The sequence below is a fragment of the Phascolarctos cinereus genome, unplaced genomic scaffold (assembly GCF_003287225.1).
Source record: "Phascolarctos cinereus isolate Bilbo 61053 unplaced genomic scaffold, phaCin_HiC Scaffold_726;HRSCAF=1367, whole genome shotgun sequence".
Classification (NCBI taxonomy): Eukaryota; Metazoa; Chordata; class Mammalia; order Diprotodontia; family Phascolarctidae; genus Phascolarctos; species Phascolarctos cinereus.
The window spans coordinates 11,281,678-11,289,748 of record NW_027556098.1 but is presented as its reverse complement, the minus strand read 5'-3'; the positions used below and the strand labels follow the sequence as shown (position 1 = coordinate 11,289,748).

The 8,071-nt window shown below is 41.2% G+C and overlaps 1 pseudogene; it reads right to left on the bottom strand.

Moving 5' to 3' along the window:
* Positions 1–448: 448 nt before the first annotated feature.
* LOC110221572 (G-protein coupled receptor 54-like) lies at positions 449–1,532 on the bottom strand (annotated as a pseudogene).
* Positions 1,533–8,071: the final 6,539 nt, after the last annotated feature.

Below are 8,071 nucleotides of genomic sequence, written 5' to 3'. Positions count from 1 at the left end.
CTCATCACAATCCTGGGAGATAGATATATTATCCCCATTTTACAGATGAGTTAAACAGAGGTCTAAATGATGGCCCAGGGTCACATAGCTAGTAAGTGTATCAGCTTATGTAGGTTTCAAGTCTCAGCTAAAATCCAGCTTTTACAACAAACCTTTCCTGGTTCTCTTTAATGTCAGTGCCTTCCCTCTATTGGTTATCTCCAATTTATCCTGTATACATTATATATACAGACAAATGCATCTTGTCTCTCCTACTAGACCGGGAACTCTTTGAAGTCAAGAAGCTTGGCTGTCTGTTCCATGGCCTCTGGCAGGCAGTCTAACAGTCAAGAGGCTTAAGGACTCCGTAGTGAGCGAGGGATTGGTTCCAGGATGGGGCTGTCCTTCTCCAAAGCAATGCCAGTGGACCGTAGGGCCTCACTGGACCACTGGGGTAGGGGGCCTCTCCCTACAGCTGGGGCTGGGAGAGCAAAGCTGGGGGCCCAAAGGACATGAAATGTAGCACGGTGTGGAGGTTGGCATTGCCCACATGCCCAGCAAAGGACAGACCTTATGGAAGGCCTTGCCGAAGATGGTTCCCAGGAAGGCTTAAAGCACAGGTCTGAGGGAAGAGTTGCTGTGAGACATGTAGCATGCCCAGACCTTTACCCTCTAGGCAGCAAAGCAGCTTTGGAAGCCAGGGCTAAAGGTCTAAAGGAGGATGTAGTGCTGGATGGGGTCCTAGCACAGTAGCAGCCACCAGGTAGGACACCTTAGCCTCCATGGCCTCCAAACATTCTACTAGTGGCTGTATCTAATAGTTATTTTCAGCCACTGGCTCAACAATGAGCCCTCCCATCTGGTACAGCATGGCGGCATAGCAGACATGGAATTAGCAGAAGGTAGACAGCCAGAAAGTTGTACAAGATGAAGGTTCACTTATAGGTCACAGATGGGAACATCTCTATGCAGCAAGATCTGTGTCCTAAACAAGTAGCCCTCAGTGAGGCAGGTGGACCTGGGCACACAAATGGATACCAGGAAGGACCCAAGCCTGGGCACTGGGCCAGCTGGAGGACATGGTAGCGTAGGGAGTGCAGGGGAAACATGGTGATGTGCTAGCTGTCCACACTCATGGCTATCAAGGTGACACAGGTGGCCTGGACAGACACCTGCTAGACGTATCTGACGAACTTGAACATGAACTCTCCAACGACCCAGCTGGGAAAGGGATAGAACATAGCTGGGGAGGGCATGCAGCATACCAGCATGATGATGTCTGTGGCTGTCAAGTTGGCGATGTAGAAGTTTGTAATGGTCCTCATCTACTTGTGCTTAGAGATCACTAGTAGATGACTAGTGAGTTGCTCGCCAACCCCGCTACCTAGAGAGCAGCGAAGAAGAGTGGCCACCAGCCAGGCATCCATGAGCCCCGGAGCTGTTGGCACAGCTGCTCTCAGCCCCCACCTCTTAGTCAGTGCCAGAAAGGAGACATTGATCTCTGGCCCTACCATGACCCACCAAGGTGGTGTATGGTCCTGGCCTGGCCCCATGATTTCCTCTGTATTGTTGCCAGAAGAGTGAGGATACAAGTGGAGGGGAGAGGGCACCCTTGGGGATCCCGGGTGGGGGAGGACAAGAGCATGAACCTGGGCTGGGGCAGGACTGGACGGTGCAGAGCAGGGTGGGACTAGAGCTCCCCTTCTCTCCTCTCCTCACGATCTTTGTGCTAGGACAGGGTTCCAGGTTGAGTGCTCTGGAGACCTTGGACTCCTGCCAGCCAGATGCACCAGAATGATTCAGAAAACCTCTCTGGCTCCATCAGCAATCTTTTTAAAAATAATCTAAATATTTATTAAGTATATATATATATATATATATATATATATATACATATACATGTACATATATATATATACATATACATGTACATATATATATATATATATATCTCATATGATAGGCTTTAAAGAGGTATGTGTGTGTATGTGTGTTTCTGTTTGTGGTTACATGGTTAGTGGGTATTTGATAGGTGGGATTTCAACAACAGATCTTTCTCACTCCAAAACTAACACTTTTCCTGTTGATAGTAACCTTGGTGGAAACATCAAAGGTTGGGAGAGGAAAGGGGGAGGAAATTTTTTTTTATATAAACACACACACATATATGCATATGTGTGTGTGTCAGTGTGCGTGTATAGTTGTTCCCATGTTGTCTCCCCCATTAAACTAGGAGCTCCTTGACGACAGGCTCTGTCTTTTGACTTTCTCTGTATCCCTAGTGCTTAGCACAATAGGCTCTTACTAAGTGCTTACTGACAGACTGACTAATGTGACTTGAGTAGTTCCATTTGATCTCCTAGTTCTCAAATCTCTTTCACTCAGGCTGTGTGTTAACCACTACAAACATACATTTTCCTCCAGTACAGTGTAAGATCACTGGAAGAAAAGGCTTTCATTTTTCTCTTTGCAACTCCAACACCTAGTTCAGTGCCTTGCATACAGTAGGCATTTAATAAATGCTCATTAAATTGAATTTTAATGAAAAAGAGCTAGTTATCCTAGGTAGAAGACAAATAAGTTCTTTGGGAGAATGATGATCTATTGGAATCAGTTTATCAGACAGGATCCTTTCTTGCATCAAGATCTTGAGGGAAGAATGGAGGCAGAAAGCTGTCTGGAAATCCTGAGATGACGGGACAATGCACTGTTAGGTGGGGCACCACTGTGGGCTGTGCTGAGTAGGATGAGAAGAAAGTCATGAAGGCATGAAGAGCTATTAGGAATGGAGTGGAAGAGTATCAAGAGGTTAAAAGGGGATGGGAATGTCTAAGTCCTAAGCTTTACTATTTTGCAATTTTTCCTAAGGTTGATCCTATACATTATTATTCAAACGATGATTTGTTATGCTTCCAAATTTTCTTTTCCTCTTCATATTAAAAAAAAAAGTTTTATTGCTGTCTTTTGAGTTTTAAATCATAGTCAATTTACCTTTAAATCTTCTTCCTTATGCCAAAGGAAAATATTTAAGCAAAGCCAACCAACAAAGCCATGGCATCTAATAAGATATACTGCTCTATATCCCTGCCTTTCTCATGGGAGGGTTCCTTCCAACTTTCTTGAGTAGATTTTATTATTTTCATTTTGAAACCAATCATGGTGAAGTACAGAGAGCTTAGGTAGTTCATCTCCATTTGTATGGTACATTTTTATGGAGATAAAATCATTATTTACAGCCTTCTAGCATCATTTCCTTGGGCTTCATTCTCCTCATCTGTAAAACGAGCAAGTTGGACTTGATTTTGGTGACTCATTTCAGCTTAAATATGATATATGTTTCTGTGTTTCTAGATCTTAAATCCACTAGCTAGTGAAAAGAAGAATAACAATGATTCTTACCAAAAATTATGCTGTCACTAGCATTTTAAGATTGAATCCTACAGGACCCAGTAAAAAAGTTTTGACCTAGAAACCAGAATTCCATGAAGTAGAAGATCTTTAAAACTATTCACTCTCATCCCTCCCCTCACACTGCAGTGGCTATAATTTAATATTACTTTCCATATAGGAGTGTATGGGGCATTCAAGGAGAACTAGTGATTCTGCTGTAAGGGCTTGCTGAGTCCTTTTCAGAGCTGCTCATCCACGTTTGGTGTCCCCTGGCACCTAACTTTCACCTGTGACTCCAAGAAGCTGTAGCATGTGTAGTGGCCGCACTCTGTAAACCATCTCAACAGAGGAGCTAAACTAAGTTGGGAGTAACCCATGGGCCACCTATCCATTGGTGAGCTAGTGAGGTATCTAGTCCAAGCACGTGAAATCATCCCCAGGTAGAATGGGTAGATTAGAACAATTTGTTCTAATAGCCACTGCATCCCAGACCATCACTAGTCGTCCCGACTTTTGTCTGACCAGTGGACTTTGATGACTCTGGAAGACAGAGTGAGGCTGATGACTTTATAAAACTCTGCCTCACTTAAATCTAATTCATGGGCAAGTTAAGACATCACCTGTGATGTCATTGGTCCTCTTGAAAAACAAAGGACAAACATCCAAAGAAAGAAGTCGAATCGCTATCACTTATTTTTACCTTCTGTTGAGTTTTGTTTCATCTTTCTGATGGTTCCTCCTATTGGTTTTAATTTTTACTTACAACTTCACTAATATGAAAATATGTTTCATGGGTATGTAAAAGTAAAGCCTATATCAGATTGTGCACCATCTTGGGAAGCGTGGGGGGGAGGAAGGGGGAGAAAAATTTTCAACTCAAAAGCATATGGAAGTGGTTGTTGATAAATAAAAATAAATTAGTAAAATTAAAAAAATAAAAACAAAGGACAAACAACTACTTATTTCTTGGTTATAAGACAGTAAGATCTAGATCTGGAAAAGACCTCTGAAGACATTTAGACCAAGCCCCTCATTTTAGAGATGAAGAAACACAAGCCCACGTAGCTTCACCTGTCTTTTCTGTCTAAACAGAAGTGGGGTTCAGTGAGAAGAGGATTGGATATATAGTCAGAAGATTTGCTTGAATCTTGGCTCTGCAACTTACTATTATGAGCCTTTGGGTGAATAGCCTAACAGCTCTGTCTTCATTGACTGTAGGAAGCCAGTTGAAGTTCTGGTCTCCATACCTCCATACAGACACAATGGAGCAGGTGGTATCCACAGAAACAAAGGAGGAAGAAGGGATCTCAGTTGAGAACCAATAAAAAAGCAACTGACAAATTAGTTATTCAGTCTGTGAGGATAAAGGCTGGGAAGGGACTGTGGTTATTCTACAGAAACATAAAGTGAATGGATAGAGTGAATGGAGACTTGTGTCATAAGTTTTAGAACAATAGCACTAGGTAAGAAGGTGGATTGGAAAGAACTCATTTGGAGTCAGAGGACATGATTTCAAATCCCAACTCTGTTTCTTACTACCTTTGAGACCTAGAGCAAGTCATTTCGACTTGCTTATTTTCAGTTATTTCATCTATTAAATGAAGGGTTTGGACTAAATGGTTTCCAAGTTCCCTTTTAGACCAAAGTCCCACGGTCCCCCCAGTGCAAATTCTGATGATCTTCATCTGCAAAATGGGGAAAATGACACTTGTATCTGACCTTTTGTTGTTGATATTTAGTCATTGTCATATCTGACTCTTCATGACCCCAGAGTCCCGGGGGTGGGGAACCTGTGACCTTGAGGCCATGTGTGGCCCTGTAGGTCCTCAAGTGGCCTTAAGGCTGCTTGTTCCCCACCCCTGCTAGACCATACCATGCCAGGTCCTTCTATCTACCATCTTTCAAAATCTGTCCAAGCTAATATTTGTTGATTCCATGACACCATCTAGCCATCTCATTCTCTGCCATCCCCTTTTCCTTTTGCCTTCAATCTTTCCCAACATCATGGTCTTTTCCAGTGAGTTCTATCTTTTCATTATGTGGCCAAGTATTTAAGCTTGCATTTCAGTGTTTAAATGACAATAATTGGAGTAGCAAGCACTCTCTGTGCCACTTTAGAGTGGGAGGCAGGACACAAACTCAAGCCTTCTGACTACTCAATATTTAAAGACCACAATTTCGTTCAGTCAGTCAGTAAGCACTTATCAAGCACCTTCTATGTACCAGGCACTGTGCTAAGTACTGGAGATGAAAAGAGGCAAAAGATGATTTGTGCCTTCAAGAAGCTTACAGTCTAATGGGGGAGACAAGATGCAAACAAATAAAGAAACTAGCTAAATACAGAATAAGTAGGAAATAATTTACCAAGGGAAGGTATTAGAATTAAGAGGAGTAGGGGAAGGCTTCCATTAAAAGATGGGCTTTATTTGGGTCTTAAAGGAGGTCAGGGAAATCAGGAGGTGGAACTGAGGAGGGTGAAACATTCTAGGCACTTGGGGACCATTTAATTGCTAATCCTGTTTAATAGACAGAGGCACATATATTATTAATGTGATCACTGTCAACTGAATGATAATGTAAGTACTATGAAAAATCAGCAACATTTTTTTCCTGAAAACATTTGTGAGTACTCCAATGGTGGGAGAGAAAATCTGTCAATTGTTTAGAAAAATTTTGAAATAATTCAAAATTCTTCCAAGAAAAGGTAAGGTAAAATGTGGCAGGAATTAAGCAATACTGAGTAAAAGGTGAAACAGAATAAAAGTTTAAAAACTGAATACATCATTGCATGTCCTGGGAATAGACCTTAAAGCTAACTTGTGCCTGCTCACTGCTGAAAGGAATTAGCAATTGTTGAAAGAGAGACTTTTTGCAACAAGGTCAAGGGAAAGAGATTGTGTTTCTGATATGGTTTGACACGTGCATTCCATTTCATCTCAAGCTTAGTTTGAACTTTAAGGTCAAAGCATACAGTGGAATGGCAGATGTGTGACTTACTTCTGTCAAGTTTGCCCTTATGCATCAACGGTTGCCTGGTATGTGTACTGTTTCATACTAGGTGAAAAAAGTGCTGACCCAGAGCACATGTTTTATGACTCTTAGGATCTGTAGAATATCCATCATGAAAGTTTTAGCCTGTGTAACATGAATGTGAGATATTTTTGTCATATTAATATTTTTATTAAATTCTGAAAGAAAAATATGCAAGGGAGCTTGGGTTTTCCATAAATTGGGATTCTAATTTAATTTAGAATTTCATAGTTTTATAGATCAAAAGATTATAATGTTAACTTATGAACTCATTATTTTCTTTTCTTTCCACGGTCTATTTTTGTAATGTATATATTCCAATAAAATGTTAAGGGAGAGGGACTATTAGAAGGTTGTGTTTTTCAAGCATTTAAATAGTAAGACAGTAGCACCCAACATAAGAGAGCTAAGTGGGAGAATAAAAGAATTGCTATTTTAAAATATTTTAACCCTTTGATGTTGGGTTGGGATTTTTCATTGTAAATTCCATTCCTTTCAAAACATAAACCATCTGGGATACCCCGTATTTCTAGGGTCAAAAACACCATAAAATTTTCAGCTGGCAAGCATATTATTAGTTAGATGAAGAGGTCAGTGAGATATCCTATGAGGAAGATAAATCAACACCAGCTTGCCCAGTCTTTCTTAAACAACCTGGCTGCCAGATTTCCTTTAATTGAATCTTTTTCTAGAGATAGACTTCTAGCTATGGGGATAGGCAGTCCTTAAACAAAATAATGAAGTCAGCAAAATTTGTCTTCTTGACCCCTGACCTCTCCTACCTGTCCCCAGCCTCTAATATCATCCCCCATCTACCTGCCCCTTTACTCCCATATAGAGATTCCCCTGCTGTTCTTCATTCCAGGAACCACTGTCCTCCCATAATCTTCTCCCCCACCCAGCCAAATTGGTTATTGACACTAAAGTGTAATTTAAATTTCAGGGCTGTGATAAATGTGTTCCCTAAGGTATTTTATAGTTTAACCCTTATATGTAATTGTGCAAGACAAGGCTTTATTTCTTGCTGAAGAAAGATCAGTCATTGGACAACAGGTGGGAAGACATTTATCCTTGGGGGGGGGGAGTGTATGTGTGCATGCACAGTTTCCAGAAGAGTTAATCTCTATTGTAATGGAATTGATGGTTGGAAAGGTATAGTGTCAGATTCAAAAGGAAATGAATCCTTGCAGGTAGCTGTTTGACTTAGAAAACCACAAATTAGCATTATTTATGTTGTCCTATGTTTTTATTTATTTTGTTAGACATTTCCCAGTTACATTTTAGTCTGGTTCAGGTCGCATTGAAAGTTTTGCCCCATAGAGCTTGCTGCAGGCCTGGAGTTTGACACCTCTCTTTAAGGAGAGAGCCAGCCTCAAAGCTAGGAAGGCCTAGATGAGAGAATGGCCATGTGTTGGTGTGTGAGCAGGCTGCTGGGATAGGGAGATGGGAGCAATTTGACTATGGAAGTGAGCAATTTAAGTTAACCCTGAATAGGTAAGTTAGTAGTTAATACCAGATTGTGAAGACCCTTCAATGGTGGGCAAAACACTTTGAATATTTCAGGTTAAACCACTGAAAAGCCACAGGGAATTTTTTAACAGAAGCCTGGCATGGCCAGATCTATGTATAATACGGTTATTTTGACAGTTGTATGAAAGATGGAGTGTGTGTG